Genomic DNA, 12,450 nt, shown 5'->3' with positions numbered 1-12,450 from the left:
TTTTCATTTATTCACCAGTTATCTCACAATACACATATATATATATATATACACATGTCGTATTGGTAGCTTTAATATCCTCAACATGCACATAAAAATACCTGAAACTTTACCATTTGGATTATGGAAATATAATCAGTCAATTCAGAGAAATTTATTAACAGTTATTTGCACGATTTTAATTTACATCACACTATAGACCAAAAACATGTGGCACACTGTTACTGGTGTATGTGATGTAGCAAATACTAAACCATAAAACATAATATATATTTATTACCCTAATGGTTAAAAATATCTTGGTACATATCAAAGTGATACATCCCACTAGAATGCCAAGTGGGACGTAACACTTTTGATGTCACACGATGACGTCATCGATTGACATACTTCAACCTTACAGGAACGAGATGAGTGAAATAAATTAAGATTGATTATGGGTAATAAATAGGATATTAAACGAGCTATAATTTCTTATCATGTTTATGTCCCTCTTGAAATAATTTTTATTGTCACTCACTAAAGCTTGTGACAATTGAAAATTATTTCATTTGGGACATAAACATGATACGAAATGAAAGCTTGTTTAATATCCTATAAATATTATAGGTGTTAAAAATTGTTTGTATAATTTCAACTTGATTATATATAAACATACAGCACCTGTGTTAAAACTTCAATACAAGCAATTGGCAAATGTTTTTATGTACAAGTTTGGATACACTGTGTTCAAGATCCAAAACAATATAACGATGAACCATGAATTTATTTTTATTAAAAATATAATAAATGAATGATATATTTTAGATTTATGTTGTTGATTTCAGTTATGCTAGTTCCAGTATTAGATACCTAGCATGTGCAGCAATTACGAAAAACAAATTGAGCCATTTTATGCTGTCGGTCGAAACATTGACGTCGGAAGTAATCGAGGAACATTTTCAAATGTTAAATCTGGGTCAACGACTGCTGCTGAAAAGAGCAACGATCAGTTTGCATTCTGTGCCACCGACGTTACAAGAACAAACTCAGCGAATTTCGACTGGAAGTGATCGGCGAAGGGAACAGCCGATAACGGGAACTTCACAGGTACCGGAAAATGGCGGCGCCCATGCATTTCAACACCGATTAGATTCGGACGGTCACTTGTCGGTGGACGATCTCATGCGACTGTGGGGCAACGGCAACACGGCGGCGACGACATCTACAACCAATGAAACACCGGGCAATGACGGTAAGGCCTTAACATTCGATCCTTTCTTATTCCTTGGAACGTCGGAGGTAAAAAAAAAAGGACCTACCGTTGCATAACCGACTACGTTTCTCTGCCACTTAAAGATCAGCGGTTCAGGGATAGCGATTCCGGATTGGAACTGTCAGTTTCCAACAGTAAATTATCAGTCAGTGACAGGAAATTGCCTTTAGATAAAGTCAATAATCCACAATATTTTGAAGCTAGTCTTAAGATTTTAAGAGAAATGGTTCGCATGGATAAAGTGAATACATCTATTATCATGGACTACATTGGCTACTTGATCAAAATCTCGACCATGGCCCAAGTTTTCCAGTGGCAATCTGTCTTGGTGTATGACCGAGAATATAGGAAAGCACAAGCTGATCAAGGCTTCAACTGGGGTGCTGACAACTCCTATCTAATGCAGCTGTCATTGAAAGCAGAGGGAGATGAAGGCCAGGGGACCCTATACCAAGGACCACCTAGAGTTGTGGGACGAAACCAGCAATTGCACAGATACAAAACCGACCCAAACAGTGGCCTCCAAATATGTGAGAGAGTCAAAGGCCGGTATGGATGTAAACTACAACATTGTAGGTATTCTCATGTCTGTTTGACCTGCTTCAGCAACCATTCGGATTTTATACACAGAAAGAACACTGAGCAGAACTCTGACTCGGAGAGGTACGACATGTCAAAAAACTAATCGGTCCAGGGTGTGAGTGTAGAGAGGCTGCAGCTTTAACAACGGGTGTGTCTCTTTCAAACTCTTTTCATGTGTGGGATAAATGTTTAAAATATGACATTGATAAAGAATTTCTTCTTAAAGGCTTGTTATCTGGTTTTGAACTTGTGGACAGTGATAAACAGTGCTTAGTGGTGGAAGTTGAAGTGAATAATCACTTATCGTCAGTGGCAACTTACAAAAAATCCGTTGAAAATCAAATCCATGATGAACTGATTGAAGGTAATTACATCAGAACCGGTAAAAAACCCAAAGTGGTTTTGGCACTTAGTGCTATTCCAAAATCAAACGGTAAAGAAATAAGACTGATTCATGATTTTAGCAAACCAGATAACCTAGGAGTAAATAACTATGCCACGAAAGACCCCTTTTTCTTTCAGTCCATTCAAGATGTACTGCAGATGATAAAGCCAGGATGGTTCCTGGCCAAAGTGGATCTTAAATCAGCGTATCGGTGGGAATCCATCCTTCTAATTTTAAGTTTACAGGACTTAAGTGGACATTTCAAGGAGATGCACATCCCACTTATATGTTTCAAAGTCGCTTACCTTTTGGGGCTAGAAAAAGTCCTTCTATATTCTCATGACTAACACAAGCAGTATGTCGAATTATGGCCTGCAAAGGCTACCAGTCAATTGTATGTTACCTAGATGATTTTCTCATAACAGGACCTAATTTTCAGGAATGCTTAGCCGCATATAATTCATTGCTAGCCCTACTGAGATCACTAGGTTTTAAGATCAACTGGCAAAAAGTAATAGACCCATGTCAGAAATTAGTGTTCCTGGGAATTGAAATTGATACCGTTATGGGTACCATTAGCTTAGAACAAAAGAGAGTGAATGAATTACAGGATATTTGTCTTCATTTCTTAAAAAGAAACAAGCTACAAGAAAGCAGCTTGAACGTTTAGCGGGAAAGTTATCTTGGGCTCCACTGGTCTCGTTTACACATTAGACGTATTTTCGATTTGATGATAGTTAAAAAACAGCAAGCATAAGTGCAGGATTTTATCAATATCACCAGATATTCGGTGGTGGCTGGCCTATATTCATACAGGTAACCATACAAAGTTGAAATGGGATGAACGACCCACTATTCCAGTGTTTTGTGATGCTTTTTTATATGCAAGGGGAGCTTTCTCCATAGGAGCCTGGATATTTACTCACTGGAAGTCTGATCAGTCTCATCTTGAGAGTGCACATATCAATAATAAAGAACTGGCCATTGTGTTAGAAGCTACCAAAAGCTGGTGCAAATGGTGGAGCGGTCACAGAATTGGAATTTTTACAAATAACACTGTGACAGCAGCAATTATTAACAAAGGAACTTCACCTTGCTCAGAATCAATTGGTATCCTGCAAGAACTTAGTTATTTGTGTCTCAAATATAACTTCTCAATTACAGCAACTCATATACCGGGAAAAGACAATTGCATAGTGGATACCATTTCTAGATTATTCACCCCAGGTTACATTCAAAAACTATTATCATTGTTAGCAAATTGGTGTATGCTGCATTCATTACCCTGTGCATTCTGGTTACACAAACTTGACTCAGAAGTGGCTTCATGGTTATCACAGTGTTATGCAACATCCACTAAGACAACCTATGCTTCTCATAGACAAGCCTACTTGAATTAATGTTTAAGTGCTGGGTGCAGTCCAGTACCTGCTACCAAGATGAATATTTGTCATTTTGCTGCTTTCCTGGGTCGTTCCTAATCGTTCAATTCGGTTAAACAATATCTTAACATAATACGAGTCATTCACTTGGAATTGAATCTCCCTAACCCTCTGCAAGCCAACTACATGCTGAAATCGGTGTTGCAGGGTATGTGGAGAGTGAAAGGTGATACAGAGTTACAAAAAGAACCCTTTTCACCCGAAATTCTTCTGAGAGTTCGATCCTGTCTGCAGCTTCATTCAGTGGTGGATGCACAGTTCATGGCTGCCTTCTTAGTGTGCTTCTTCGGCCTTATGCGAGTTGGGAGTGCCTGTGTCAAAAGCTATACCAATGTGAATTCTCCCCATATTCTGGCCAGAAGGGATATTTCCTTTTCAGCTCAAGGCTGCTGTCTGGTGCTGCATGGTTCCAAAACTATTCAGTTCCAACAACGGATCCACACTGTTACCCTCCCCTTCTTCAAAGACCACCCCTTGTGTCCAGCTACAGCGATACTACGGTTTTTAGACTTAGCAGGAGACATACCAAACTCATTTCCGGGGTTTAGTTATAAACTGGAAAATTCACTTCACATACTAACTGTGAACCTTTTTTGGACTCTTTGGACTCGCCTACAGTCAGTGTTAAAAGAACTCAAATTGTGACTAAAACTTACAATACACATTCTTTGCACAGAGGTGGCGGAACCTGGCTCCTTTCAGCAGGAGTTCTGCTACATCTTATAAAAATTCTTGGCGACTGGAAGAGTGACTGTGTTTTCAAATACCTGCAACCTGATGATAGTTCCAAGTTTAACCTTTAGACTACTGGATTAATTTTTAACAAAAACCACGTTGAGTGGGTACAAGTTTATAATTTTTACTCACATATATTCACTTAAATGTTTCATAAATACATGAAATAAAGTTCATATATGAATCGGTAAGTATTATTTTCGTGTCTTTTTTTGTAATTTTTATTATTTTAGATCGGCTAATGGTGATTAAAATTAGGCAAAAAATCGAAAAAGTTGCGTTTACTTACGGGCATTTGTGGCCAGCTGTCCAGTATTTATGTCCATTATTCCCGATAACAGTGGGTTTTTTACCAGAATTTTTTTTAAAACCCGAACTACGATTCATATTGCAATATTTGGTAATTTTCGTTGTTGGTAAAACGATCAAATTTATTATCAAATTAGCTGTTACAATCAGCTATCGATCCCTGAAAATTACCGCAACGTGCCGCCATTGTTGTCAAGCGAAAATACTTGCCGAAAACCACTTTTTGAAAACAAAATTTCAAGGTATTTTTAATTGAAAAAATCAAAACAAAAACCACCATTTTGAAAAAAAATCTTTTTTTTAAAATTATATTTCCATTTCCGGTGAATGTCGTGTGCAAAACGGCGGGAAATATGAATTGGGGAATGCACTGTATACAGTGTACAGTATATCGACTGACGTGACGTCGGGCGAGATATCTCGCCTGCAGTAGTCAGAAGGTTAACTTACTTCAGGGTCTTAAGCCTGCATTACCTAACTTTATCCGTTAACCTACTTCTACTCTGGAATGGGACTGGATTTCAGTTAATCTTCTTTTCGGTCTTTTTCGGCTATATATTTAGTCAGGTTTAAAAACACAAGACAGATTGGCCCTTTAAGGTATGCATTAATCTCGAGTACAGTGGTACAGTGGGTAAATTTTTTTTGCCACAATGACATTATCTAAAAAAAATGTAAAACATTCAGCTATTTTCCAAGAAATTATCAATTATTACACAAATTGTTTTCGCCAACTTAAAAATAAAATGAGCCAATCGTTCGTAAAATTCGCAATTGGCAAATTTGGTGAGTGCCATATTTTGGCAGTGGAATTACCTGGAATTGTCTCATGCATTATAAGAATCCAGTAACAGAACACAAGTGTTAAATTTTGGTAGCATTTGAGGAGTGAACAAAACATTCTCAGCCTAAGTAGGGACTCTCTAACCAGCGGTACACAGCCAGTGAAGTAGGCATCTCTCTAACTACCCAGTACAGCCAGTGAAGTATAGGCATCTCTCTAACTATCCAGTACATAACCAGTGAAGTAGGCATCTCTCTAACTACCCAGTACAGCCAATGAAGTATAGGCATCTCTCTAACTATCCAGTACATAACCAGTGAAGTAGGCATTTCTCCAACTATCCAGTACATAGCCAGTGAAGTAGGCATCTCTCTAACTATCCAGTACATAGCCAGTGAAGTAGGCATCTCTCTAACTACCCAGTACAGCCAGTGAAGTAGGCATCTCTCTATCTAGTACGTAGTCAGTGGAGTAGCCATCTCTGTAACTATCTAGTACACAACCAGTAAAGTAGGCATCTCTGTAACTATCCAATACATAGCCAGTGAAGTAGGCATCTCTCTAACTGTTCAGTACATAGCCAGTGAAGTAGGCATCTAACTATCCAGTACATAGCCTGTGAAGTAGGCATCTCTCTAACTATCCAGTACATATCCAGTGAAGTAGGCATCTCTCTATCTAGTACATAGTCGGTGAAGTAGGCATCTCTGTAACTATCTAGTAAATAGCCAATGAAGTAGGCATCTCTCTAACCAGCTGGCATATAGCCAGTGAAGTAGGTATCTCTCTAACCAACTGGCACATAGCCAGTGAAGTAGGTATCTCTCTAACTACACGGCACATAGCCAGTGAAGTAGGTATCTCTCTAACTACACAGCACATAGCTAGTGAAGTAGGTATGTCTCTAACCACCTGGCACATAGCCAATGAAGTAGGTATCTCTCTAACCACCTGGCACATAGCCAGTGAAGTAGGTATCTCGCATGAAAGACTTCAGAATATCCTGTCAAATGTGCTGTCAGTAAAGTTTCACGAAAGGTGTGCTGTTCCAGCAGGACAATGAATCTGCTCAAACCTCGGTAGTATCCAGATCTAGCACTGTCTGACTTCCACCTATTTTCTAAACTGAAAAAGGAGTTAGCAGGCGTATTACACAGTTGATAAAGATGTCATTTCATCTGTTGAAGATTTTTGTTTTTACCAAATCTTTCTTTGTCAGAGTAATGGAGGCACTGCAGCAGTGTTGTAAGAAGTGTGTGGACCTTCAAGGAGATTACTATAAAAAAAAAACCAGGCAGGTTAAGCCATCGGACTACAGGCTGGTAGGTACAGGGTTCGCAGCCCGGTACTGGCTCTAACCCAGGGTGAGTTCTTAAGGGTTCAATGGGTAGATATAAGGCCACTACATCCTCTTCTCTCTCACTAACCACTAACCAACTAACAACTAATCCACTGTCCTGGACAGACAGCCCAGATAGATGATGTAGAAAAGTGGCAAAATTATATATTTAATTAACACTGGTGTTATGAAACATGAGACTAAACCACAGATTGTAAATTGCACAATTCATTTCCATATAATATAATAATATATGAGAATACACTTCCCAACTTTTTCTCTTGTTTTTTTCAATAGAGGATATTTGCATATTAATCGCCATGTAGTCTAGTACACCGATTTATTCAGAAAACGGTATTTATTGCAAATAAAACAATTTATGGCAAATGCACCATTCAACCTGTCAATTACACTATGAGAAAAATCTGCATTTTAGCATGGTATAATGAAACAGTCCGCATTTTGTTACCAACTTGGAATAATGTTATATGGGGTGATCTCCCCTGGCAATTCCTCTCGCCAGGACTAGGCTAACAAGTGAACATTTAAATTTTAAACCACGAAACCAGCGATTATTAAGAAAAATTTAGTCAAGAATTTGGCTACAGGTGGTAAATTACTTAACGCCATGCCGAAAATATTGATTTTGGGGAGTTCTCGCGTGCGGCGAATGCAGACATACGTTTAAAAACACAACAATTTTGTCAATTTTAATTTGGACGCTACTGTAGAAATGTTCGGAATTAGCAGTGGACGCGTGGGCAGTCGATTTCATATCGCTATGATGGAACAGAAAATTAATAGGTTTCGCCCGGATCATATAATTTTGCAGTTAGCCGGCAACGATTTAGATGTACCAAATGCAGATGCTGACCTAGCACAAGAGATAATACTATGTCTTGTGGTTGTATTCGATACTTTAAAACGGCGGTACGGAATAAATAGAGTGACACTTCTACAGTTGCTCCCATGATTCAAAACGAGGAATATTTCGTCAGAGCGCTATAACAACCTTGTGGTTTGCGCTAACGTTGCTTTAAAAAGCTAATTAAAGGAACATACCACTATGTTTTATTGGAACTTAAAAGGAATAAAGCACAGTGTTATTCCAGTTTTCTCTGATGGTGTTCATTTCAATGATCATGGTTTCTTGAAATATTTCAGAAACATTCGGGGGGCCATCATACAAGGACTGTAGAAGTAGCCAACTGAGCAACAATTAATCTACAAGATCAGTAATGGTTGGATTACTAATGGACACATTTCAATTGCAGACCTATCATAAGAATAATAATGAGTTATTACGACACAATCCTTGATTTTATATATAAATGCACAGATGGGAATTGCTGTGTTGTATTATTTTATATAAAAAAATGAAGGCACTTCTGGTCATCCACTTGTTGATCGTTTATATATAAATTATGGTAAACACGTATAAGAAGAAAGCACAGAGTGGAAACACTTTTTAGCTTTGTTCTTAATAAAAAGTGTAGAGGTAGTTTAAACTGGCACTCAGTTCTGAATTTATATATAAATGCACAGATGAAAATTACTGTGTTGTATTAGTTTACATGTATATATAAAATGACAGCGCAGATTGAAATGTGTAGATTAGAATTGCTGCACATTAGTTTTATTTTATATGTTAATACACAGAGGGGAATTGCTGTGTTATACATGAAATAACAGCACAGAATGGAATAGCTGTGCACATGCATGTTGGAACAAATTTCAAATGGTAATATTTTATATATGAATGCACAGATGGGAATTGCTGTGTTGTATTATTTTATATATAAAATAAGATAATAATATTTTTATATATAAATGCACAGATGGGAATTGCTGTGTTGTATTATTTTATATATAAATGCACAGATGGGAATTGCTGTGTTGTATTATTTTATATATAAAATAAGGTAGGAATTTGATTGGTGGTTAATTGAATATTATTCTGTCATCATAACAGTTATAATAATAATAATAATTTCATATCAATGTCTTGATATATCCTAGTTTTATTCTTATTAGGTCAAGATGGCTGACAGGGAAGGACCTCCTACTAAAATGCCCTACAACACACAGGTACTCGTCCAGTGCCTCTTGCCTCTTGCCTTCGATACAAAATCTTACACCACTTTTGGGTGACCTGGTCAATCCCGAAAGCAGTCCAGATTCAGGTACGCAAAATTTTGAGCTGACAAGTATAAGTAAGCCTCTTGATTTAGGGATTGATGCCAAACTAAAGGCAAAAATTTGGGCCAATGAATACATTGATTTGGGATTGTTGATCAACAAAAGTGATACAAGTCAGCAATTTTCACTCGTAGAAAAGCAGGGACAAATGGTATTTGTAAAACAATCAATCCCCCAAACACTGCAATTTTACACACAGCTGTCAAAAATGTGGGGAAAATCACCCCAAAAAGTTGTGTTTCAAAAGTTCAGGAACAGCCCAAAATGAAAATGGGAAAATGGGAAAATGGGAAAAAAGCCAAGTCCAACACCAGGAAGCAGTAGTTATTGAGGGCAACCAGATTGTTACTCCAGTAAAACTTGACAGGTTGAACTACTGGCTTAATGGGTATCCAAAAGATAAAAAAGATTTCCTTATGTTGGGTTTCCAGTTCGGTTTTAATATTCCCTATTTGGGGAGCCGTCAGCATAGAATGTCCAAAAATTTGAAGTTTGCATTGGAAAATTTACCTGTATTAAAGCAGAAAATAAATACAGAAACTGAACTCGGTAAAGTGGAAGGTCCATTTTCAAATATTCCGTTTCCGACCCTTCAGGTCTCACCTCTGGGTTTAATCCCCAAAAAACAGCAGAATGAATACAGGGTGATACATCATCTCTCGTTTCCAGTAGGTCACTCAATAAATGATGGCATTCCCCAAAGTGAATGTTCAGTGCATTACCAAACTATTGATGACGCAGTTGTACTGATAAAACAAGTAGGAAAAGGGTCCCTTTTGTCAAAAACCGACATTGAAAATGCCTTCCGGATTATCCCCATCAACCCCACAGATTATTATCTCCTGGGGTTTTCAATAGACGGACAATTTTACTACGATAAGACCCTTCCAATGGGTCTTAGCTACTCTTGCCAACTCTTTGAGCAATTTAGCTCAGCTTTACAGTGGATAGTGAAACACAAACTGTCCCCTTATCCATGTGTTCATGTATTAGATGACTTTCTATTTGTGGGGCCCACAGAAAGCAACAGGTATCAGAAAAGTTTGGAAGCCTTCATCAATTTGGCGCAAGATATCGGGGTCCCAATTAAATCAGAAAAAACAGTATATCCAACCACTATTATTACATTTCTAGGTCTGGAATTGCATACCATTGCTATGGAATTATGACTCCCGCAAGAAAAAATTGATAAACTGAAATTCACCTTGGCAATTTTTAAAGCCCCCACCCGGCTTCAGGGTTCACAGCCCAGTACTGGCTGCCATCTGGCTGTAGTTACAGGGTTCACAGCCCAGTACCGGCACCCACCCGGCTGTAGTTACAGGGTTCACAGCACAGTACCGGCTCCCACCCGGCTGTAGTTACAGGGTTCACAGCACAGTACCGGCTCCCACCCGGCTGTAGTTACAGGGTTCACAGCCCAGTACTGGCCCCCACCCGGCTGTAGTTACAGGGTTCACAGCCCAGTACCGGCTGCCATCTGGCTGTAGTTACAGGGTTCACAGCACAGTACTGCATGGCTCCCACCCAGCTGTAGTTACAGGGTTCACAGCACAGTACTGCATGGCTCCCATCCGGCTGTAGTTACAGGGTTCACAGTCCAGTACCGGCTCCCATCCGGCTGTAGTTACAGGGTTCACAGCCCAGTACCGGCTCCCATCCGGCTGTAGTTACAGGGTTCACAGAACAGTACCGGCTCCCATCCGGCTGTAGTTACAGGGTTCACAGTCCAGTACCGGCTCCCATCCGGCTGTAGTTACAGGGTTCACAGCACAGTACCGGCTCCCATCCGGCTGTAGTTACAGGGTTCACAGCACAGTACCGGCTCCCATCCGGCTGTAGTTACAGGGTTCACAGGACAGTACCGGCTCCCATCCGGCTGTAGTTACAGGGTTCACAGCCCAGTACCGGCTCCCACCCGGCTGTAGTTACAGGGTTCACAGCACAGTATCGGCTCCCACCCGGCTGTAGTTACAGGGTTCACAGCACAGTACCGGCTCCCATCCGACTGTAGTTACAGGGTTCACAGTCCAGTACCGGTCCCCACCCGGCTGTAGTCGGTAAAATCATGGAACCAAAATTTCATTTCCCATGATTATTATATTGAGTACAACTATATACAGGTATATATATATATAAAAAATATATGTTTCCGATATCACACTACTGAAGAGTGTGTTTGACACAATCACGAGACCCGATTCAGACTGTTAATTGAGAACTGAAGTTCTCAGTGTTCCAGTTCAGGTAAACCCGAATCAATGTTCTAACACACACTCAAATCAAATGCATTACACACTGACACCAAAATTACTGGCACTAATTATTTGTAGTGTATCTCTTAAATATTGGGGTTAAGAAATAGTATTTAAATTGAAATATAATTTTGTGGAAAATATTTAACATTCTGACAACTGTCACTGAAGTCGACTTTTGTTGCTGTCACAAATGTACTGGAGTACTGAAGGTGGCATTCGAATAGGCCCCACCCACTATTTCTTCTGGTATCATTATGGGAGGAAATGATGTAGACCTAAACTATTATTTTTATTTAGCTGTCAAAATCACAACAGCATGCATATAATGGAGAGGGTGTGTCGAAAATCAACTTTATATTGAGTTTGAAAATGAGTCTCTTGGCACAGTTTTGTGATAATTTAAATCAATAGTATTAAAAATGGGTTCCCATGACTTGCTTTCACAGACCTTGAAAACAGTTCCCAATGGGTTCCCATGATCACAAGGCATGGAACCGAAAAACAATTTCCCATGAAATTTGAAATCCTAAGGCCTTTTAGTGGGTACACACATGTAGGTGTAAGGCCACTACGCCGATTTCTCTCACACTAACCAGCAATTCCCTGTTCTGGACAGACGGCCGAAACAGCCGAGTTGTGTGCCCAGGACAATGTGCTTGAACAGAAGAAAAAACAAAACAAAAAACCCATGCACTGTAACTTGACCAACTTCATGCCAAACAACAACAGAAATTGATGTTAAATCACTGAATCATTGGGATGTAACAATTAAAAACTCTTCAAATGACAGGGCTCGAAACTGCCAGTTGCCAGGTCGCAAATTGCGGTCGACTTTAAATATAAAAAATAATGGTGTTAGTCGCCCCTAAAGTATTATTTGGGCGATCTTCTTTCTATAGTGTATGTTGTATTGTATATTGTAATTGTATTGCATATATTTATTCCACATTAAAATCTTGATTGTGGGTTTGCAAAACTGAACATATCGGCTTATCGTAATTTGCCATCATCAATTTATAAACCTTGATTTTGTAGACTGGATGTACTTAGGTTTAGTCTTGATAAAAACCAAGACTCCCTGCAGTATTATAACCATTCAAAACACCTTATTTCAGTATTATGTATGTTGGTATCTTTGCTATCTAGAAGTGGTTTTTCAAAT

The 12,450-nt window shown here is 38.9% G+C and overlaps 1 protein-coding gene across 3 annotated transcripts in view; it reads right to left on the bottom strand.

The window, feature by feature from the left end:
* LOC121388573 overlaps nt 1-12,450 on the bottom strand; it is a 168,686-nt gene that overhangs the window by 25,814 nt on the left and 130,422 nt on the right. The window lies entirely within an intron of this gene.

This window comes from Gigantopelta aegis, chromosome 14 (genome assembly GCF_016097555.1).
Source record: "Gigantopelta aegis isolate Gae_Host chromosome 14, Gae_host_genome, whole genome shotgun sequence".
NCBI lineage: Eukaryota > Metazoa > Mollusca > Gastropoda > Neomphalida > Peltospiridae > Gigantopelta > Gigantopelta aegis.
The sequence above is the reverse complement of the archived record's forward strand: the minus strand, read 5'-3'. Positions and strand labels throughout refer to the sequence as shown.